The following is a 23,596-nucleotide window of genomic DNA, read 5'->3' as shown; positions in this document are numbered from 1 at the left end:
TGAAAGGCTGTTCTTTTTTGTGAGTTGCTGCTGTGATTTTTTTTTAAATTTTTATTTATTTATTTTTTTAAAGGTTTTATTTATTTGACAGAGATCACAAGTAGGCAGAGAGGCAGGCAGAGAGAGGGAGGAAGCAGGCTCCCTGCTGAGCAGAGAGCCCGATGTGGGGCTTGATCCCAGGACCCTGAGATCATGACCTGAGCCGAAGGCAGAGGCTTAACCCACTGAGCCACCCAGGAGCCCCGTTGCTATGATATTTTAAAGTAATATTAGGTCCCACCCCCACCTCATTGGGCTTTTTTTCTTTCTTCTTTTCTTCTTCTTTTTTTCTACAACACAGCTTGCCTGTGAAGTGGAGAACACAATAAAAACTGGGCAAGAGCAGCTCCCCGCCATGGGTGGCCTCCCCACAGGGTCAAAGGGCAGCCTCCCTTCCCTCCCAGCTGGCTCCCAGGTCCCCGAATGCAGGCTGCCCTTTCTGTGCCAAGGAGTTGGAGTCCCTGAACAGGTGGTTTCACACCCAGCGGGAGAACTGAATTCCTGAGTTCCATGGCCCCGGGGAGGTGGCTTCCCAGACGGCCCGCGGAGTTGTGCTGGAACACACGTGCTGTACAATGTACCGCATTCACCATGTTGCCGTGGGGCGTTAGGGCTGTGGAGCCCATTCACACTGTCCCCACTGCCCACCATGTCCAGGGCTCTTGCATCCTGGCAAGACAAACTCTGTCCCCCGGCCAGCCCCACTGCCCACTGTCTGAGAGTCTGACAGCTCCAGGCCCTCTCGGAAAGGGACGTGACACGCTGTCTGTCGTCTGGTGCCTGGTTTATCTCACGGGGCCACGTGCCCTCCAGACTCGTCCCTGCGCTAGTGGGCTCAGTCTCCTTGCTTCTGCGTGGCTGGGGACAGCCCACCGCGTGGACGGGCCACCTCGCGTTTATCCATCAGCTGGCAGTGGACACGTGGGCCGCCTCCTGTGTGTGTGTGGGGGGACAGTGTTTCTGGAGGTCCTTCTTTGGGTTCTCTCGGTCACCCCCTGCCATGGAGTTGCCCAGTTGCTCAGGGGCGCCAGCCTGTTTCGTGCCGACTGCACCGTCCTACACTCTCATAAATTTTGTGTTGGGTGAACTTTACCTCAATCAAAAGCAAACTTTAGAAGTGGGTGGGGTGTTGCTCAAGAGACCAGGATCTGGACTGGGGCTTCTCCCCTGAGTGACCTGAGAGCCAGGGGCGGCTGTGAAAGGAGCAGTCACAGGATGGAGAAGGGTTGATGGTGAAGGATGGGCATAGGGAGACCAGCTGGGAGGCCCCCGTGATCCTCTGAGCTAAGGCTGGTGGCGGCTCAGTTCAGGGGCATCTGTCTGAATGGCAGGGAGGACCCGAGGGCAGGTGGGGTAAAGGTGGGAGGACACCTGCCTCCAGAATCCACAGGTTCCTGTCTAGAGGCATGAATCTTGGCTTTGTCAGCTTAGGACATGTTGAAAGGAATGGTGTTGGATAGAAATAGGATGTCCAAGGATGAGCCCCAAACTCCTCAGCATGCAGGGGTCAGAGGGATGAGGAAGGAGCCAGACAGCCAGGGGATGGGTGTGGAGGACGGGCCCGATCTAGATGAGGCTGCCCCCAGCCACCGGCTTGCGGGAACCAGAGATGCAGGGGGAATAAAACAGAAGCCCGTGTGGAGAGTGAGGGCCTCTAGGTATGGATCTTTGAATTCCAGAGTTAGGGAGAGACGGCCACTGCCGTCTGTCTGGGTGCTTCCAGGAATCCCTACGACTGTCATGCGTGGGATGCCACGGCGGGCCCTGGGAGCCGTGGATGGTGGCCTTCAAAGGATGCCATCGCCTGGTCCCCTAGCCCTAGGAGGAGCCTGAGGTGGGCCAGACAGGAACCAGCACCAGGAGACATGAGATTGTTTCCCCTGAGGCGCTGCTCCTGGTAGTTTTCCTTCCTGGCTTCTCCACCAGCTCTACCCTCTGTCTCACGTTGGCCCCATCGTCTAGATGCACAGAGTTCGGGCTTGGGTTTCTGACCCCGTCTTTCTTACTCCTCTGCCAGGAGTCGGGTTCTGTTTACAGCCGAAAGCCAGAACCTGCTACCAGACAGGAGGTATGAGTGCACGGAGAAGAAAGGATCCTTCCCTCTGGGAGCTTAGCAACACAGGCATTCGCTGCCCTCCATCTGCTTCCGTGGTCTCAAGACTACGAGCAGGCCACAGTCCGTGGTGCCTGCCTCATCTGTCCACACTAGCCCGGCTGCTGGTGCAGCTTCTGCCTCAGTTTCCCTGGTTGTGGAACCATACTGCCCAGCAGCAGTGGGGAGACAGGGAGTCTCAGGGACAGGCAGTTTGGCCCAGGCTCCGAGCAGGCCGATTGCTGCACAGGCGGAGAAGCAGTCCCTGGCTGTGCTCTCCTGCCTGCCTGTCCTTGCCCTCTCTGCACCTGCTCCTTGTGCTCCTCTTCTTTGGATGGAGGCCTTGCAGGCTGTGCCAGCCCCCGAGCGGGAGAGGCCCAGCACCCCCAGGGGCCAGGTCCTGGTGCCAGGCTGTCCACCCCCTCCAGGGAGAAACCCAGGCAGCGGGCTCTGGTGCAGAGCATAAGGAGTAGGCCCCAACCCGAGCCATGCCTCTGAAAGACCTTGTCTTCATGCCTGTGACATGTGACAGTTGTGAGTGTCCCTTGGGCTGGTCTGCAGGAATGCAAGGTGGTGCACTGGGCCCGCAGATGCTGGGGTTTTGGAGGTGTGTGGCCCACCTCCCTGCAAGCCCACAGTGGGGGTCCTGAGCTCTCTTCCCGCCCCCAGATTCCAGTGGGCTTTAGCCTCAGGCTATCTTTGCTTCAGAGCCCACCCTGAGTTCCATGGCATAGCGGTAGGCAGCACTCCCACCATCACCCTGTGTGACCATGGACGTCCCTTACTACTTGCTTCCAGAGGGCCAGGAGCTGCCAACATGTTACCGCCATTCTCTGGAGGCCCTGCAGGCAGACGCGATCAGTCCTGTTGATAGGGGAGGCCACTGGGGCCCAGGGAGGCCAAGGGCTTGGGTCAGTGCCCCCACAGCTCCAGCTGGCTGAGCCAGGGTAGGGGTGGGGTCAGAGCTGCTGGCCCCCAGCCCACACTCCTCCCACTTACCCCTCAGGAGAACGTAACAACTTAGAAGCTTCCATCCTCAATACTTGTCATTATTTTATTCCATACCCATGGGTTAAGGTATTGCAAAGTGGCATCTCTTTGCCATTTAAGTGACGTGAAGTTATGTTGAGAAGTTATTTTTAGCTCTAAACCATGGGAAAGTCGCAGAGAAAGTTTGATTAGGTTGCCTCTCCCTTGACTGAAATCCAGTGTGTTTTTCTTTGTTAATTCTTTGGAATTTATGTAGTCATAAATAAGTGAATTATAGTTGTACTAATTCACACGATATACAAATGTATGGAACCCACTTCATTTATCCCTATGATATATAAATGTACTGTTTGTAATCATAATCTATATTTAGTAACTTTTTAAAAAGATTTTATTTATTTATTTGAGACAGAGGGGCAGAGGGAAAGGGAGAAGCAGGCTCCCCGCTGAGCATGGGGCCCGATGTGGGGCTCGATCCCAGGACCCTGAGATCACAACCCGAAGGCAGGTGCTTAACTGACTGAGCCATCCAGGCGCCTCTATATTTAGTAACATTTTAATAAATGTTTTACATATATTATAAAATAAGAATTCTTTATGGAACATAACCACATTAAATCAAACATTTATTTTTTTTTTAAGATTTCATTTATTTATTTGACAGAGAGAGAGAGATCACAAGTAGGCAGAGAGAGAGGGGGAAGCAGGCTTCCCGCTGAGAAGAGAGCCAATGTGGGGCTCAATCCCAGGACCCCGAGATCATGACCTGAGCCGAAGGCAGAGGCTTAACCCTTTGAGCCACCCAGGCGCCCGTCACACATTTAGTATAAAGATAACTTGGGTCTACCTAAAATTGGCACATGTTGTCTCTGTGCTGAGAGGCCCTACTTCTGGGCAGAAGACACCCCCGCAGGTGGTGTTCATAGTGGTGAGACCCAGGAAGGGCTTAACACCCATTGGTGAGAACAGTTAGGTCCGATTTACTCTGTTCTTCCTGTGGAGGGGGTATATCCAGCACAGGGAATGGAGCAGAGCCCTTGGTATCCAGGCCTAGCGCGGTGGAGGCGGGGGGGCACACTGAGCAGCACAGCCGTGCCCTGGTGCTCCACGCACCTGACCCCCGCAGCGGGGCGTGCATCCTTACAGGAACCCGCTTGTGTGTGGGAGGCCAAGCTGCCTTGAGTCTGTCCATCAGCCTCCCTGTTGAGGGAAGACGTTGAGGGCTGCAAAGGGGACCAGCGAGCTTTAGGTCTATGTATCATCTACTGATATCTATCCATCTTCTCTTTACCTATTTATTTGACTTTCGTCTATCCCATCCAGGGTGGAAGGAGGAGGGAATTCAACTCTCCTCCATGGCCCACTATCATCCTGATCCCTCCTCGTTTCACACAGTTACTCTCTGGATCATTCCCTACTCCTCTGTCTTCCCCTTCCCCAAAGGTCTTACGGTTGGTGTCTCTCTTCCTTGCCGTAAGCATCCTTATTACCCACACAGCCCTGCTCAGTGTGTCTTCACTCACCTGAATGGGGTTATGCAGAAGAGTAGGGTGACTGTATGTGTCAGTCCGGTTCTCCAGAGAGACAGTGGAAGACACGGCACATGGGGCAGGTGCGTACATGTGAAAGAGAGAGATATGCATATATGAAACTGGTTCACGGGGTTATGGAGGCCAGAACACCCAGCAGCGGAGACCCAGGAGGGCTGCTGGTGTAAGCTCCAGTCTGAATCTAAAGGCAGGAGAAGAGCTGGACAGGCCACAGGGAGCCCAGATATTCATGCAAAGATTATTCTGGACATATCTGTGAGGGCGTTTCTGGGTGAGGTAAACATCTGATTCCCTAGACGGACTCAGACAGATGGCCCTCCCGGGAGTGGGTGGGGCTCGCCCAGTCCGCTGTGCGCCCAGAGAGAACACACGGTGGAGAAAAAAGGGATGCTCTTGGCCAGCTGAAGCATACGGTGAACCAGCATGCCATCTGCCCAGCGGGCCTGGGACACCCTGCCTGCCAGGGGGTCCCTATCTGCCCAGGGCGGAGTGTCGGGACCAGCACCTCGGAGGGAAGGCCCTGCTCAAGTTCCCTTCCCAGGGGCCTGGGGGCGGGTGTGCAGCTCACGGGACACCAGCATCCCCAAGCCCTCCACCCTCCCACCAGCACTTGGCATCCTTCCCTCTCTGCTGCTGACTGGATGGAGGTGGGGTGAGGAGTTATTCTATTTGCATTCCTCTGATCCCAAATGAGCTCCAGCATCTCTTCCTAATTTTTGAAAAATTTTAAGGTTTAATTTTTAAGGTTTGTTTTTTTTCTCTACACCTAACGTGGGTTTCAGACTCACAAGCCTGAGATGCAGACTTGCACCGACTGAGCCTGCCAAGTGCCCCATCAAGCATCTCTTCTATTCCTGTCGTGCATTTAGGTTTCTTCCCAGTGCACTGCCTGTTCACACCCTTTGCCTGCTTCTCTGCTGTGTTCCTGTCTTCCTCTAGATGATCTCCAGGAGCTCCTTGGACGCTCTAAGCAGTAGCTCTTTGTTTTAAATGTGGCAAATATCTTCTGACTAGTCACTGGCTGCTGACTTGTGATGGTGTCTTTTATGGAACAGACTTTTTTTTTTAAAAGATTATATTTATTTGAGAGAGAGAGAGAGACAGACATCATGAGTGGGAGGGGTAGAGGGAGAGGGAGAGAATCTCAAGCAGACTCCACACTGAGTATAGAGCCTGACGTGGGGCTCAGTCCCAGGACCGAAATCACGACCTGAGTTGAAACCAAGAGTTGGACGCTTAACCAACTATACCCCCTGGGTGCCCCCAGACACCCTTAATTTTGACATAATCCATCCATATTCTGCCGTTGATGTACTTCTGAGGTTTTGTTTAAGAAATCCTTCCCTGATGCAGGGAAACAAATTCTCCTTGTCATCTCCTCTAGACACTAGAGTGTTTCTTTTCATTTGGCTTTCCAGTTATCTAGCAGCTAGTTTTATTTCTTTAAAAATGAAACTTCAAAAAGGGACGTGACAAGATAGTCCCAGCTAATTTGGGATAGTGGAATCAAGGTGCATGTCACAGTACTTTCTTGTAGTTTAACACTTAGAAACTTTGAAACCTTCTAAAACTGTTGAGTTCATTGTACAAAATACAGTAACACCAAGTAGGACGAGAAGAGCATTGCCCCTACTTGGAAGGAATTGCTGGCATCATTTTTCCAAGCTGTGTGTGTGAACACATGAAATCCCACAGCATATACTGTTTTCAGTTAATGGCTTGTCATTTCCTGAGTGCATTTCTTGCCCCAGCCTCTACATTTATGTGACACTGTAAAGTGCTCTTTCTTTTAAAGATTTTTGCTTATTTATTTGAGAGAGAGAAGCAGAGCAGGGGTGGGGAGGAGCAGACAAGGAAGGACAGAGACAAGCAGACTCCACGCTCAGTGGAACCCATGACTGGAGCTGAAACCGAGTCTACATCCAAACCAATTGACCCACCCAGGTGCCCGTTTCATTTTGAAGAACTAGCCTTGTGCTTGGACGTGTCTCCTCTATGATTGAAGTCTGTGATGTCACGTTCAAGTCACGTTCCCTTATTGCGACTTCACATGGACTGTCACTTGAATTTCTTCCTTTTCTCTGGAAGCCAGTGTCTACACAAACGTGGCTTCCTTGACCAGTGAATGAAGGCCTCTAAGTCTTCAACCCCCACCTCAGGGTGCTGGCATCTGCTTTTCTGTCTGTCCCGAATGCTGCTGGTTTGCTCCCTTGGGTCTCCTGTGTCCCCACCTGCCTGCCACATTCATAATTTGCAAGCCTCCCACACCTCAGCCCTGCCTCTGCTTGTTTTCCTCCAAGCTTGCACAGAAGCACAGAACTCCTCCCGTCGGAATGTGGGGACAGAGAATGTGATTTTCTAAGGGCTTCAAAAATGCACCTGCTATAGGAGGCATCCAGTGAACATGGGGTCGTGCTGTGCAACCCCAGTGAGGAGAGTGAGCCCACGGGGCTGTCCGGGAGTGAACATGCTGGGTTTGAAATAACGGGATCAGACGGCCCAGGGGAGCGGGGAAGGCCCACAGCCAGAGGGAGGGGGGGAAAGTGGGGGAGCTGGGCAAGCAAGGGCCCCCGTCGCCCCTGACCCTGACGGAGCCCACAGAGAAGTGTCCCCTCTCGGGCCTCCCCGCGAGGCCGGACTAGGTGCTCTCTCGAGCGCTCCTCCCTAGGCCGAGAGGCCCCGCGTCGCGATGGCAGCGGAGGGACTCCTGCACACAGCTCCCCCCTGCAAACGGGTTCCAGCCCGCTGAGTCCGGCTGCCTTCAGTAGGAACCAGCCGAGCCCAGAGGAAGCCAACGCAAACCCAGCACGGGCGGGGGCGGAAGCCAGGTAGGCGTGCAGGGGTCCCCCGTCCCTGGTGCGGCCTCTCTCCCAGGTGGCAGCCCCAGGACACAGCGGGCCGCGGGTTTCCTCCCCGCACTGCGCGTGAGGAGTCCTACCCTGCTCCCCAGCGCTTCTCCGTCGTAGAGCATCCCTCGTGCTCCCGGAGTCCTCTGCAGGGCACCGTGCCAAGCCCCTCCCCCACCTGCGAGGCCACCTGGTTGGCCCCGTGGCGCGCGCGTCCGGGACCCACCGCAGCCCGCGCCCCCCGCCCCAGCAGCCCCCACCCCTAACACCCACCCCGGGAAAAGGGCGTCCGAGCTCCTCCGAGAGGGCGAGGTCGCAGCGTGCAGTTGCGAGCCTCAGTCTTCACCTGGGTCCGGGACAAGGGCGGACGGAGGGCGGGGCGCCACCCGCGCTGCAGCCCCCCAGCAGCAGCGCAGGGCCCGAGGCGCAGACCCCGCGAGGCGGAGACAATGGCTCCGCCCCCGTGCGGCCCCTCCCGCCGCGGCCGCGGTCCCTCCTCTGCCGTACGGCCGCCGCAGCGTACGTCGCCCCCGCCCAGCCGTATGGCCCGGCGCGCCGCCTCGCAGCCCCGCCCACTTCTCCGCTTGAGCCGTCGGCCTCAGCTCGCGATTGGCCAGGCTCCTAGATAGGCCGCCTCCTCATTGGGCAAGGGGCTTCAGGTGGCGCGCTCCAGATTGGCGGAAGTCTGCGTTGCTCCCGCCCGCCTCCTGTCGCGGCCCGCGATTGGCTGGCGCCCGCAAGGTCTCTTCTAGAGATCGAGTCTGGGTGGCGCGGTCCAGGCCTGGGGCGTCAGTGGGGGCGCAGTCGGTGGTGGCTGTGGCGCGAGGCAGGTGAGCTCCTGGGGAGGGGAGGGGAAAGGTGGGAGGGATAGGGGGCCCGAGCGAGGTCGGCGGCGGGGACAGGAATGGGGCTAGGGCGTCTCTCACAGCGGGCGGGAGCTGCGGGCCGGGGGCGGCGGGCACGGATTGTGCCACGGGCCGCGCCTGGGCAGCCAACGGCCGCCGCCGCCTCCTCGGCCTTGCGCGTCCCCGCACCTGGCCCGAGTCTGCGGCAGGCGGGTCCCGGGGCGTCTCCTCCGCCTGACGTCAGCGGCGTGCCGGGGTGCCGGCGGGGCTGTGGGGACGCGTGCGCACCCGGGGACCTCTGTCGTCGCCGCCCGCCCCTACCCGGGCGCCCCGAGTGCCTACACCCGAGAGCCCCTGCGTCCTCTGACGCCGACACCCGGGAGCTCCCGTCTCCCCCGACGCTGACAGCCGGGAGCCCCCGCCCACCCCGACTCCCGCCATCCCCGACCCTGACACCCGGGAGCCCCCGACACCCCCGACCCCGGCACCCGGGAGTCCCCGCTTCCCCCACTCACCCAACACCCGGGAGCACCCGACCCCCACCACCCCCACAACCTGGCACCCCAGCCTTCCGCACACTTGGGCGCCCCTGACCCCTGCCACCCCCAACACTCCGGTGCCTCCGATCCCCGCGCCCCCAACACACGGGAGCCCCCCCCCCCCGTCATCTGGGCTCCCCTGACTCCCCACCTGGGTCCCCGGCTTGGCCTCGGGGTGCTTGACCTCGCTTAGCCCGGGGTGGGGCTCTCGCCCCTTTGACCTGCTCTGCAGCTCTCCTACAGGTCCCAGAGTTTCTGCACCTGGTGCGCTGGCCTGGGCTGGGCCCTCACCCTCCGCCCGAGTGAGCAGGTGTGGAGTGTATGCCAGCCCCGGGGTGGGGCGGGGGGCGGGGCCCGGGGCCTGCCTTCCCGGTGGGGACCTGTTCGTGCCCACAGGGGCACTCCAGTGTGCGGGGCCTGCCTTCCCCGGGTGTTTGCGGCCCGCTGCCCCAGTAAGTGCTGCTCGGTCTCAACCCGGGGTGCGCGCAGTTTTTACTCCCAGGGTCTGCAGTGCTTGGAAACTTGGGTTTTGGTTTATTCGCCTCCATTTCATGGGACCTTGTGTAGTTTTTCTAAGTCTGGAAGCTCAGGAGGGTTAGTTCTGGGGGATTTTCTTGCACTGTTTTCTTGGACACTTTTCTTGTTTTATTTTTGTTTTCTGTGTGTTTTGGAAATGCTATTTCTTGGGCCTTAGCCCTTTTGGTCCCTGTTTCTACTTTTTAAAAATAAAATCTTTATCTCTCCCATTTTCCATTTTTGTCTTTTCATTTCACTTTGTAGATTTCCGCAGTGTTTTTTTCTCTTTTATTTAGCATTTTATTTTGGTCATCGTATTTTAAATTTCCCAGAGCTTTTTTTGGAGGTTCCCTTTTTCCTCTAAAATTCAGCCATGTTTCTTTTCTTTTTCTTTTTTTTAAATTTTTATTTATTTATTTATTTGACAGAGATCACAAGTAGGCAGAGAGGCAGGCAGAGAGTGAGAGGGAAGCAGGCTCCCCACTGAGTAGAGAGCCCGATGTGGGGCTCGATCCCAGGACCCTGAGATCATGACCTGAGCTGAAGGCAGAGGCTTTAACCCACTGAGCCACCCAGGTGCTCCTCAGCCATGTTTCTCATTTCATAGACACGGTAGTGGCTCATTCTCTTCTTCCGTGACCTCACTTTTTGCTTGCTTTGGCTTGTGTTCTGGGACATGTTGGGTGATCCTGGTTGGGCACATTGGAGAGCAGGACCCTGCCCACTCCTGTGGTAGTTCTGGGCTGATAGGGAGGGGCATTACCTTTATCGGGCATTTTATCCTCTCAAGGGCTTTCCAGTCTTCTGCCTTGTTTTCTAAGTTGGGTAGAAGAGTGTGGCTGTGGCCCTCAAAAGTAAGGAAGTGCTGTGCTGTTCCTCTCCCTTTTTAGGAGGACATCCTGGGGCTTCAGGATTCCCTTTATTCTCTGCTATAGAGACCCCTTGGTGTTTGTTTTTTTGTTTAAGATTTTATTTGTTCCTTTGAGAGAGAGAAACGGAGAGAGAAGCAGACTCCCTGCTGAGCAGGGAGCCCCACGTGGGTCTCTGTCCAGGACCTGGGGATCAGGGACCTGAGCTGAAGGCAGATGTTTCACTGGCTGAGGCGCCCTCCCCCCCCACACACACACCCTGAGACCCCTGGGTTTTATTCTGCAGTCTTTCCTGAGGGAAGGCAGGAAGCAGCTGGTTGATGCATGCTAGCTAACCACTGCTGTTGTGTGACTGGTGAAATACACAACATAAAATTTGCCCCTTTGATGGGTCTGGAGGGGCCAGCCCTCATCACGGTCTAGTTCCAGAATGGTCTGTTTCGCCCCTTAGCGGAAACCCCATACCCGTCAGCAGGCACTTCCCCGTTGCTGCCAGCCTCTGACCCCACTAACCTCCTTTCTATGAGTTTGCCTGCTCTGGGTTGTTTTATAGATGCGGATTCCTACAATATGTGGCCTTCCGTGTCTGGCTTCTTTCACTTAGCATAATGTTTTCAAGCTTTATCCAGGTTGTAATGTATCAGAGCTGCATTTCTTTTTTTTGGCTGAAGAATACTGCATGAATATACCACAGTTTTTTTATCCGTTTATTGGTTAGTGGACATTTGAGTCATTTCTACTTTTTGCCTATTAATGAGTAGAGCTGCTAGGAACATTTGTGTACAGGTTTTTGTTGGAGTACATGTTTTCCCGTTTTTTGGGTATGTATCTAGGTGTGGGGTTGCTGGATCATATGGTAGTTCTAATTTAATGTGTAGAGGAACTGCCGGACTGTTTTCCGAGGTGGCTGCATCACTTTACAGTCCCACCCGCTGCATACAAGGTTCTAGTTTCTCTATATGCTCTCTTGCATTCACTATCCTGTTTTGCTTTGTTTTGGCTTTCTTTTCTTTTCTTGTTAAGATTTCATTTATTTATTCGAGAGCTGGTGGGAGCGGGTGGGATTGGCAGATGGAAAGGGAGCTAACGGACTCCCTGCTGAACAGGAAGCCTGAATTCAGGGCTAGATCCCAGGGCCTGGAGATCACAGTATAGTAATTAAATTACCAAAATACTTTCAACTGCACTATCTCATTGATCCTATAACATAGTTCTGTGAAGTGGGCAGAGGTAACCGTTTTACGGGTAAGGAAGCTAAAGGAAAGAGTATCTCTGCCCAAAGTTCCAGAGTTCATAAAGGCAAAACCAGGACATAGACCATCTTAATTTTTCTAGAAGCTTTCTGCCATACCAGAAAGCTACCCTAATTGTCCATGCATCATTCATCATATTAAGAGCTAGCCAAATATAGAAAATTGAAGTAGCACAGATAATTATTTGTACAATGAGGTAGGGTGCTGTAATGAAAGAGAAGGACACTAGAATTCAAGAATCTGGGGGTACCATCTAACTTCTACCACTAAAAAATGCCATGACTTTGGCCAATATACTTGATCATTCTGGGTCTTCCTTGAGTGCCACTCTTTCCTCGTTTAAAACTGAACAAAAACTAAGTTAGATGGTATCTAAGGTTTCTATTCATATAGTACTAAACAATTAGATTTTGTGTCGACCCAAGCTGAAAGCAGATACTTAACCAACTGAGCCACCCAGGCGCCCCTCCATATGAATTTAAAGATTAACTTTACCGTATTTGCAAAGAAGGCCCTTGGAACTTCCATAGAAGTTGCATTGAATCTGGAGATCTCTTAGTAATCTTATACTGCCATGTTTCAAAATATTAAGTCTTCTGGTCTATGAACAAGGGAAGTCTTTCCATCTGTTTTTCTTTAATTTCTTTCAGCAGTGTTTTGTAATTTTCAGTGTACGAGCCTTGCACTTTCTCAGTTAAATTTACTCTTAAGTTTGTTGTCTTTGGGATGCTGTGGTAAGAGGAATTGTTTAATTTCATTTCCAGATTGTTCATGACTATTTTATAGAAATACAACTGATTTTTGGGTGTTGATCTTGTAACTTTCATCTCTGCTGAATTTGTTAGCTTTTATACTTTTTTTTGGTGAATTCTTTTTATTTCTATATATGAGATATGTCATCTGTGAGTAGAGATCACTTTACTGCTTCCTTTCCAATTGGAGGTCTTTTGTTTCTTGTTCTTGCCTAACGGCTCCCGCTGGAGCTCCAGTGCCATGTCGAATAGCAGTGCTGGAAGTAGGCATCCTTGTTTTGTTCTTGATCTTAGGGGGAAGCTGTGTGTCCTTTCCCACAGAGGATGATGTGAGCCGTGGGTGTCAGTGAATGCCCTTTATCGGCTTGGGGAATTTGCCTTCTACTCCTACTTGGTTGAATGTTTTATAATGAAAGGGTATTGGATTTTGCCAAGTGCTTTCCTGCATTGATTGAGGTGTGATCATGGGTTTTGCCTAACTGCGTTTAAATGGACTTTCAGTGTTCAATTCCTGCTGTATTGGGGCTCCAGTCTACACCCTCCCTTCCAGATGGACCCAGGTGCCACTATTGTAACCTTTTGGGGGTTCCATGATGACAGTCGGACCATTTCTCAGTGCTCCTCCTTGCAAGCTTGTGACTCAGCTTTTTCTGGCTTAGGTGTGTTTTCGTTCATTTGCATTCTACCTTCCAGGTTTCTTGCTGTTGTCTTTTCTTGGTTTTGTTTTGATCTGTGGCTGTGTGCCTTTAGGAAACAATCTCATTTTAGGAGGGGTATCAGAAGAGAGTGGGAGCTACCATCTTTGTCCATTGTACAATTTTTAACGGGAAATTACTGGGTGACCTATTTTCAGGGAACACTGGCGTTTGATGGAGTGTCTGCTCATAGCCATTGGTTCCTGGTTCTGAATTTATGATGATCGGATGAACTCCAGATTCTGAAAGTAGAGCCAGTTTGAATTTGCTCACAATTACAAACGCCAGGCAACAGTTTTTGGTAGAAGTGACACGGGAGGGAACCATCTTTTAGCCCTGCGTCTCCTGCTCCCACCTGAATATTTTGAGGTAAGGCAAGAGTGCGGGGAGTCATGGCGCCTGTGAGACCCACCGGGATGCAGGGTCGGCCTGAGCACCTGGTGGAAGGTTACGCCCACATGTAGGCTCCAGGGCACATGGGGACCAGACAGTGGCGGTGTCCCAGCAGCAGTGCTGTGGGAGCCGAGCCGCAGCCCCATCTAGTTCACTGGGGTAACCGCGCTCCTCCTTTCTTGCTCCCTCCATTCCCAGATTTGGAACTCATGGCTGTTTTGGCTTGCTGACCCCTCTTGACTTCGGGTAGAGGAGACTGAACCTGCTATGTGCTTTTGAAACCGTTTGCTTGCACTGGGTCAAAATGAGCAGGATTGGCAGATGGGAATACAGAACATGGCCCTGCCGCTTATGCTGTGTTGTGTTGGTTCTATTTCCTTAAGTGACTTGGGTCATTCGTTAGGCAGTTCTGCGGTTTGAATCACATCTGTAACTAACCATGCTTGTTATCTGGGTGCCTTGTTGACCACTTAGTCACAGGTGCACTCAGCGAGTGGTCCTGGGTTGCACATTTTAGTTTAGGAGATAAGAGCTGTGCCATGCACACTTCTTGACCTTTGTGCAGGAGTGCGGGTCCTTGATGCAAATGGAGAGCGGTGAAGTATAGGTGAGTGGCTCCCGATGGGGAAGGAGCCACTCCCCCTGGGGACACGTGTAGCTTGAAAACAAAGGTGTGCTTTGCCTGGTTGGTTTGTTTTCCAGTCGTTGGCAGTATTATTGGATGATGTGAGCTACATCTAGAATATGGAAAACAGATCAACTTGATGAGTTCTTCACTCACTACCTATGCTGCAGAGCTTTTCAGGACCAGAAGACACCGATTTTGAGCCTGCTGCTTCATGTTTGTGGGGCCACCATGAGAAGGGTTATCGAGAACTCGTGTGGATTGAGCATTTGCAGTACAAATAAGAGCCTGTGATTGGTGTTCCTAATTCGCATTCCCAGTTATAGTTGGAGTAAGACACAGCTGATACAGCTGTTCTGATCTGAGGAGCACAAGTGAGAAGCACTTTGAGTCTGTTATTAGGAGAAAGAATAAGGGGGCCCAGGTGTGCACGACCCTTCCTGCTCATCACACGTTTGTATCGCTCTCGGCACGGTTTTGCCAGGTGTGGTCACATGAGCAGCGGAGGCTGGATTTTCGGGTGAAAGGCAAAGCGAGGAACCCGCACAGCGGTGAGTTCTCCCTGCTCTGCAGGCGCCTACACAGTGTTGATCTGTTCAAGTGATGTTCGGGGGCTGCGCTCAGAGTGCAAGTTCTCCTCAGAGAGGAAGACTTGTTAGTAAGTGGTGATTACAGTCTCCGTGGAGTGACGAGTGCTGGGGGAGCACTAAAGCGAGCGTCTGACTTGGATGCGGGGTTGGGGCTCCAGGAGCGCTCCCTGCGCGTGGACTCTCAGCTGAATTCTGAGGGTGAGCAGAAGGTAGCCAGGAGCATGTGGGGTGGAAAGAGACCGAGGGGATGAGGTGGGGAATCAGGATGGCCTCCCAGCCAAGGAGGGAGCATAGGAACTGTGTACCTGGGGTCAGAAGAAGAGGGTTGTCTGGGTCCAGGGCCTCAGTGAAGCTGCCCTGTGGATTGCTGGGAGAGGGAGAGGATAAGTGGGACGTCTGGATGGAGGGTCTGGTGCAGGCCGCCTCTTGGGCCCTGTCTGTGGGTGCTAGGGAGCCATGGTGGGATGCGAAGGCCGTGAGGTGGTCCGTCTGATTGTAGACAGCCCCTCCTGGCAGTATTCTGGCTTGAGGGGGCAAGGCTGGAGGGCAGGAGCTAGTTAGTGCTTGCTGGAAACCAGCAGGAGATGGAGCAGCAGAGAGAGCCGGAAGGCAGAGGGGGTGACCCCCTGGAGGGGAGGGCCAGACTGATGGGTGCTGCGGATGATCCCGGCGACGTGCTCAGAGTGCGCTCCACTCAGATGCTTACCTCGCTGTACGCGAAGGACTCAGGGACGGATGAGGGACTCAGATGAGCAGTAGACTCCATAGCAGACTGTCGGCGTGTGGCTGGGCTGGAGGGAGCCTTTCCGAGCCAGCGGGAGAGGCGGGAACTGTTGGCAACGCAGGTCGAGTCACTAGAGACTGCTTCTGTGACAGGCAGGGGTGTCCCAGACGCGGATGAGATGCGTACGGTCAGCCTCCCGTCAGACAGTAAGAAAAAGGCAGCAGCCTCGGTCTTCTTCCCACGTCGAAGTCGTCACACTGTCCGGCCCTGCCAGGGCCGGGAGGGGCCCCCAGACTCACTGTGCGGTGCTGCTGTGGGAAGGCCCTCAGCAGGGACAGCATCTCGCCATGGGAATGGCGCCGTGGGCAGCCCTTGTGACTGCTGCTTGTGAGGATGGAAGGCATTCGGGGTTGAAGCAGACACTGTGCAACCCTGTGGTCATGCTTTCTGGATTCTCAGAACGAAGACCGTTTACATTCACATGGACAGAATAAATAATTTGACTTTGGGCTTTTGCTGAAATACTAGGGTAATACCACTATCAGGCAGTGGGTTTTTTATTAAAAAGATCTGGGGCACTTTTGATCAGGAGAGGTAAGCATGTGATAACTGTTTTCTCTTAGGAGTAATTATCTTCCCTAAAACTCAGAGCTGTTCTCTTACGTAAACAAGCCCATTGGCCTACCTCTCCAGTTGTCTCATTATTTCCCAGAAAAGGAAAGAAACACCCGGCCTTGGCTGGACACTTTTTCAGCACAGACTTGCTGCTAATAACTGACTTTGAGTATTTTTATTCTGTGCCAGGCAGCGCCGAGCAGGTTGGGTACTCACTGGCTGGCCCTCCAGTAACACTCTGGGCTTGGGCACTGTGGAGACTCCTGTCGACGGCGCCCGGAGGTGTGAGGACCTTGTCCTTCCCTTCTGTTCTCTGTTCTCCCAGCCGGGCGACAGAGCCCGAGTGCAACCCGTGGGTCTGCCTGCCCATACCTCTTTACGGATGGAGACCAAAGAAACTGTTTGCAGAAAATAATAGTTACTGGATTAGTTGTTGAAATTATAAGACTAATACCTGCTCTTTAAAAAAAAATGTTGAACAGTACAGGAGGGGTAAGTGAGGAGTAGAAGTCTCAGTCTGTATAATTTACCATGAAATTTAGTGGTGTTTTCCTTGAAGTTTAAAAACATATTTGTGTGTGTGTGTGTGTGTGTGTGTGTGTAAAACGTAGCATTCTGTGAAGCTTTCAAGTATTTTTGTTTTAGTCATTTGTGTCCAATTCACTGTTTTACTCAGTTCATTTTTAGGGTCCTCACTTAGTGTAAATCACAGCTTTTTGTAAACATTGTTTTACTGCTTAAGATAAAAACAGATGAACACCAGTTTTCTATTTTTTATGGTAGAAGTAATTACATTGAACATGACATTTGGAAAACACTCATTTCTAACCCAAATTATTATCTTTTTTATGGTCTTACTTAGACCAAATTAAGATTTTTTTTGGTTATGTAGACAAAGATCACTAATGTCTTTGTTAGTCTCTACAGTATTTAGTTTTAACAGGATTCGTATTGAGTGGACAGTTACATTAAGATGTGGTTCTTGGCGGGGCATGTGACAAGGGTGAGCCCTCGTGTCGTCAGCAGCTGATGAGTTGTAGCTAATGCTACGCCCTGTGTGGACCACCTTGACCTTATATACAGTCTTGAAAGGAAAAAAATTAGTTCTAAGTTTTAAAGGGCCACCTTGGCATTTTACTTTGAAAAGTAACCCTCTTTGCAGAGGACGTGACAAAGGAAACAGCCAGGGCAGCCGCCCTCTGGGTGATAAGGATCGGCCTGGGTGATAGAATGTCACTTCTGCTGCGGGTGTGTGTGCACAGCCCTGGGACCTCTCTGGAAGGTCTATCGAGCGCCCACTGCTGGCTGGTCACGCCGAGTCCTGTGGGATCACAGGAACCCCGTGCTAGCCGCGCCCAGTGTCCCAGAGGGAGGGCACCGTGGCAGATGGCGCGTCTGGAGCTGTGCCGAGTGCTGGGGGAACATCCTGGCTATCGCCGTCCCCTTTGATGGCTTCTGTCCCCGAGGATGGGTTATGGGCAAGAGCCACAGGTTCTGACCTTGGCCTCAGGGGGACCTGCAGCAGGTCCTCTGTGAGGATTTCAGATCAGGAGGTGGCACTGGCCTCTTCTGCCTGGGCTCATTCTGTTCTAGCCACTTTGTCAGTGACTAAATCAGCTGAAAGAAAGTTTGATTTGTCACCTATCCATCTCTGTAAACCCAGTGCTTTGTGCACTGTTTAATAAAACATAACTGTCGGGGTGCCTGGGGGATCAGTCGGTGATGCATATGCCTTTGGCTCAGGTCAGGATCCCAGGGTCCTGGGATTGAGCCCCACATCGACTCCCTGCTCGGCAGGGAGTCTGCTTCGCTCTCTCCCACTCCCCCTGCTTGGATTCTCTCTCTCCCTGTGTCTCTCTGTCAAATAAACAAATAATGTCACTAAAAAATAAAAAAACGTAACTGTTGACTAGATGATGCTACTTGGGGCCTCCAGGGGTAAAAAGGAGGTTCCTTTTTCCAGTGTTTCTTAAGAACGGATAGCATTTTCTAAGAAAATATTGTGTGCTAAAATTATTTCAGAGATGTTATAGTTTTTTCTGTGTCTTTGGTTTTGCTATTTCCTCGAAGCTCTGTTTTTAACCCTTGTGTGACTTGTAAGTTTTGAGATTTTTCAGGCACGTTTTCTAGATTGTTAACTAGGTTAGTAAAGACATTCTAAATAGAAAAAATTCAAATTGTATGTGCCCACAGCACTAAAATTCATTCTTGGTTAAAATATTCAAGAACCAAACAGCTTTATACTTTTATCTCTACTGTATGATGACAGTATAGCAGTATGTACTCAAGGGGCATTGAAGGAGAAGCCTAGCTGGGGCGCCTGGCTGGCTCTGTGGGTTAAGCCTCTGACTCTTGATCTCAGGGTCGCCAGCTTGAGCCTCTCATTGGGGAACCTACTTTAAAAAAAAGAATCTTAACTCTGATTTTATTTTTATAACTTTCTGTAAACTTTTAAAATTTTTACTTTTTTTAAAGGTTTTATTTTTTTTCATTTGCCGGAGAGAGAGAGAGAGAGAGTACAAGCAGGGAGAGCAGCCGGCCGAGTGAGATTCTCAGCTGAGCAGGGAGCCGGATGTGGGACTCGATCCCAGGACCCCGGGTTCATGACCTGAGCTGAAGGCAGATGTGTCACCGACTGAGCCACCAAGTGTCCCTAAACATTTTTTTTTAAAAGATTATTTATTTATTTATTTGACAGAGATCAGAAGTAGGCAGAGAAGCTGGCAGAGAGAGAGAGGAGGAAGCAGGCTCCCTGCTGAGCAGAGAGCCCGATGTGGGGCTCAATCCCAGGACCCTGGGATCATGATAGCTGAAGGCAGAGGCTTTAACCCACTGAGCCACCTAGGCGCCCCACTAAACATTTTTTTAAACTCTGATTTTAGAACCCTACTAAGAACTGCATATTTGTAAAGGTTCTTAAGTCCTCAGGTTTGTAACGGAAATTTAGCCTGAACAGAGGCCCTCTCCTCCTCCTGTGGGCTTGCCAGCCTGCATGTTCTCTTAGCTGCAGGTAGATCGAGGTACAAGGAGACACTGAGTGATCTTTTCTGCTTGCAGATGCTGCGCTCAGCCCTGTGGCCCCTAACGTGTGCTTTTCCTGGTTGGACATGGCAGCTCTGTGCCCGCCCTGAAGAAGCTCTCTTTCGGGGGTGCCTGGGTGGCTCAGTGGGTTAAAGCCTCTGCCTTCGGCTCAGGTCATGATCCCAGGGTCCTGGGATTGAGCCCCGCATCAGGCTCTCTGCTCAGCGGGGAGCCTGCTTCCTCCTCTCTCTCTCTCTCCCTCTCTGCCTGCCTCTCCCCCAACTTGAGATCTCTGTCTGTCAAATAAGTAAACAAAATCTTAAAAAAAAAAGAAGCTCTCTTTCACCAGGATGGAGGAGGCGCCCTTGTGCACTGTGCCCAGACTCCCCAGGCAGGGAGAGTCCTGCCCTGGGGCTCTGGATCTGGGGCCTGCAGTGGCCCCTCACAGGGTCCTAGCAGCCAGAGCAGAGCACTCTGAGGACAGTGGAGCCTGGATAGGGCCCCTCTTCTGTAGCACATGCGTTTGCAGAATGTCAGCCTCAGATTCTTTCCAGGGTTTTCTGATGCCATTGAAGACATTTTCAATCGGCTTTTTCACCTATTGTTGTATGAGTGCAACTCAGCTTTCCCTTGAGTCTCAGGCTGGGGCCAGTAGAGGCAGGGCCCTGGTACCAGCAGGAAGGCTGTGGTGTTCGGGGGATAGACACGGAGGCTGGGAGCAGCGTTTTGAAATTGCTTAGTGCTCCTGTTTAGTTATCAGTGGATCTGGAACCCGAGTTGCACGTTTGCTGTTGGGAGTTCTGGCATGCGTCTGACAGGTCCAGGCTGACGTTCCCACCTGTGGGCTCCCGGTCGGAGCTGTTCACGCTGCTGATGGCCTTTGCCTTTAGACCTGGGAGTGAGTGAGTCTCCATCTCAGGGGTTGCTCACTCAGAAGAAAAGCAATGTTGAAAGGATTGAGAGCACAGCTGTATAACTCCGTTCTACCAGATGTTCAAGCTCATTGTTGAGCATTGTGTGCCAGGCACTGCCTTGCACACACGATTTCATTTCATCCTTCTTGCCACCTTATTTCATTTTCTTTCTCTGTATTTAATGTGCACGTTTCATGGAGGGAACTGAAGAGTGATTTAAGTATTAGGGTTAGGGGACAGGGGAAGGGAAAATGGGAGAGAGCAGGGTCAGTGGAGAGAAGGACCAGGTAAATTCCAGGACCGTTCACCGTCACATCCAGGAACTCTGCTGCGGTGAGCGTGGAAGAGAGCAGCCCATCATCCCTCCCTTCGGAGACTCTGGGTCCCGCCTCTTTGTAGTTCTGCTTTGTGGGTGTTTGGTCCTCTAGTGCTTCTCCAGGGGAGAAGTGGTTTTTCTGTCCTGTGGACTAAGCCATGGCCAGAACACCCCTCTCGGCCACGGGTCGGGCTCTGCATGTGGCTCTGTACCTGGATGCACTTCATGTGGTCCGAGGAGTGAAATCAGAACTACTTAGAAGAGGTAGGCACGTGTTTACTGGGCCTAGGCTATAGCAGCTGCTGAGCTGTGCCTATCGCGGTCCCCTCTGCACCCCCTCCACTGTCCCCTCCTGTCCTCCTTTCCTCCAGAGCCACACTGCCCAGTGTTCCTTCTAGAGTCTGGTGTCTGTCTGCACTGGTCCTCTGGAGGGTGTCCTCTCTGGGCATGTTATTATGTCCGTGTCTCCTCTCCTGGCCCATCTTACCAGGAATCTGCCACTGTCCGCTGTATCTCCCGGTTCTCACGGGTTGTGGTTTTGATGCAGTCGCTGCTGGAATCCTGTCATTCCTGGAATCCCATGATAGCCAGTGGCTGTGCTTGCTTCGTTGGTTGGATTTATTTCAGTGACAAGAAATTCAGTTTATTTATTTAGGAAATTATTTTTTAAGTAGGCTCCATGCCCAGAACCAGACCCAAAACGGGGCTTGAACTCATGACCCTGAGATCAAGACACGAGCTGAGATCAGGAGTCAGACACTCAACCAACTGAACCACCCAGGTGCCCCAAAATTAAATTTATTTTTAAATTGTGGTGTAAGGCCTGCCTGAAACCTGGCTAGAGGTGGTATGGTTCAGCCTTGTCATCTGGCTCATTGATGGGAAGAACCAGGTTGAAAAATAGGGCTGTAGTTGGTCTTACACCTCCTGTTAGCTTCTGAAAACACCATTAGAAACTAACCAGAATCTCTTTCAGGTGGTTAAAAATGGGAGAACATATAAATGTTAACTTTTTACACGAGTCTGTGAGTTCTTGCACAGGGCTTCCTCAGGCTCTGCAGCTCCCCTTCTGTGCTGAGTCACGGGCTGGAGCTCCTGGGTCCTCAACGGCCTTGTCAGGAGAGCCGGCCCCCCCCTCCACAGTCTGCTAGTAGGGGCGGAGCTGGGACCGGAGCCCAGATTCAAGGACTCCACCCTGTCCTTAGCCGCAGGCTCTAATGTCTCTTGTGTCCTGGTCCTGATCTTGGAAGTGAATGCTCAGGTATTGGCTTTAGGGCTTCTGCCCTTGGTTGTTTGTAATGGTGACCTCTGTAAACTTCTGGGATGTGGTCACTAAGGGTGTGTCAGACACCAGTTGTAGCACAGTTGGTAGAAATTAGTGATTAGGACAGCTTTTTGCTGGGGTTTAATAATGGTAATGCAGGTGTTGGAGAATATTAAGTGGGAATGAAGTTGGGAAGTTGGGGTTCTGTTAATCAGTGGGTAGTTAATAGGGAATAAGGACCTAGTCCATGGTCACCTGTGGAGAATGAGGACAGATATGGGGCATTTACAGTGTCCCCCTCCCGGGCCTTTCATGGCTGCCTGTTGAGTGAGTGCTCAGCCCACGGTTGTCAGGAGCCTTTGTGACGCGGCTGGGGTGGAGCTTGGGCCAGGAGGGGCTGTCCGTCGGTCCTCGAGGCCAGGTGCCAGGGAGCCAGGCGTGCCCGGGAACCTTGCTGGGAGGGGACGTGGCGGGAATGCGCTTGGTTCTGCTGTCCTGCTGCCCTGCGCCTGGACTTGAGCGTTGGCTGGAGTAGGCCCTGGGGGGGATCAGGCAGGGGAGCAGGTGGACAAGCACATGGGTAATGCCATAGTGCGTTGATCTGTGCGGAGACGTTGGCGTGTGCACTCTAGTGCCACGGAAGGCTGAGGAGCGCATGTTGAAGGGTGTTTCATGGGCAGGTGGCTGGGTCTCTGAGAAGAACTGAGGAGTGTGGAAATGAGGAGTTTTGTGGTGTTTGTTGAAATTAGTAGTTAATATTTCTGTGTTTAACTCCATAAAGAACATCCGTGGAGCCCCCAGGTGGCTCAGTTACGCATCTGACCAGGCATCTCCCCTCTGGTCTTGATCTCAGACTTGTGAGTGCAAGCCCTGCGTTGGGCTTGCGCTGGGCGTGGAGCCCACTTAAAAAAAATTTTTTGGATTGTTTCAAAGAAAATGGTGTGAATCAGAGTACTTTTGGTTTAGTTCCAAGAAAATAGTCATTTACACATAAATATTTTTTGTCCATGCTGGTCTTTATTTTTAATTTTTGTTCTGTAGATTTTTCAGTAATAGGTTATGAACCATTTCACTACCATGTGTTTTTTAACTTGTTTTTTTTTCTTTTTAAAGAGATTTTATTTATTTGAGAGAGAGAAAGCACGAGTGGGGAGGAGGGGGAGGGGGGGAGAGGGAGAAGCAGACTCCGCACTGAACGGGGAGTTTGATGCGGAACTCGATCCCAGGACCCCGGGATCATGACCTGAGCCAAAGGCAGAAGCTTAACGGACTGAGCCACCCAGACGCCCCTGCTTATTTTTAATTTGATGTGTGTGCGTGTGTGTGTGTGCGCGTGTGAGAGACTGTGTGAGAGAGAATATTTTTAGCCAGAGGAAAGTTTGAGTCATTCCAGAGAAATTTAGATGACAATCTGAAAAACAAAACTACTTAAAAAAAAAAAATTTTTTTTTTTTTTAAAGTAGGCTCCACACCAAGCGTGGAACCCAACATAGGGCTGGAACTTATGTGAGGTCAAGACCTGAGCTGGTACGAAGAGTTGGACACTTAACTGACTGAGCCACCAGGGCACAGCAAACCATTTTTTGTTTATTTATTTTTTGTTTTTTTAAGATTTTATTTATTTATTTGAAAGAGAGAGACAGAGTGAGAGAGGGAACACAGGCAGGGGGAGTGGGAAAGTGAGAAGCAAGCTCCCCGCCTACCAGAGAGCCTGATGCAAGCTTGATCCCAGAACCCTGGGATCATGACCTGAGCTGAAGGCAGAGGCTTCATGACTGAGCCACCAGGCGCCCCCAAACCTTTTTTTTTCCCTTTTTTTAAAGATTTATTTATTTTTAGAGTGCATGTGCACTTTGAGGGGAGGGATGGGTCGGGGAGAGGGAGAAGGGAATCCCAAGCAGACTCCTCACCCTGAGCAGGGAGCCTGACTTGGGGGCTCAATCTCACAACCTGAGCCAAAATGAAGAGTCGGACGATTAACCAACTGTGCCACCCAGGCACCCTAAAAAAAATTTTTTTTAAGATTAAATTTTAAGTAGTCTTTATACCAAATGTGGCTTGAGCTCAAAACCCTGAGATCGATTGGACTGAGCCACCCAAGCATCGCCCCAAACCTTTTTAATTAAAAGATAATCAGTGTTCTTTGGG

The 23,596-nt window shown here is 51.8% G+C and overlaps 1 protein-coding gene across 13 annotated transcripts in view; it reads left to right on the top strand.

The window, feature by feature from the left end:
* The first annotated feature begins 8,273 nt into the window (after positions 1-8,273).
* SUN1 (Sad1 and UNC84 domain containing 1) overlaps positions 8,274-23,596 on the top strand; it is a 53,882-nt gene continuing 38,559 nt past the window's right edge. For 11 of the 13 annotated variants that reach the window (XR_004384407.1, XM_032872850.1, XM_032872848.1 and 8 more), the window contains exon 1: positions 8,274-8,347. The gene's annotated coding sequence lies outside the window, so the exon portion shown is untranslated. Of the gene's footprint in view, positions 8,348-21,423; positions 21,446-23,596 lie in introns of those variants that run through there. The other 2 variants (XM_032872843.1, XM_032872840.1) reach the window with 2 other exon arrangements.

Source organism: Lontra canadensis, unplaced genomic scaffold (genome assembly GCF_010015895.1).
Source record: "Lontra canadensis isolate GAN:19392208 unplaced genomic scaffold, GSC_riverotter_1.0 scaffold45, whole genome shotgun sequence".
In the NCBI taxonomy this organism is placed as follows: Eukaryota; Metazoa; Chordata; class Mammalia; order Carnivora; family Mustelidae; genus Lontra; species Lontra canadensis.
Note: the sequence above shows the minus strand (reverse complement) of the source record. Positions and strands in the feature narration are given on the sequence as shown.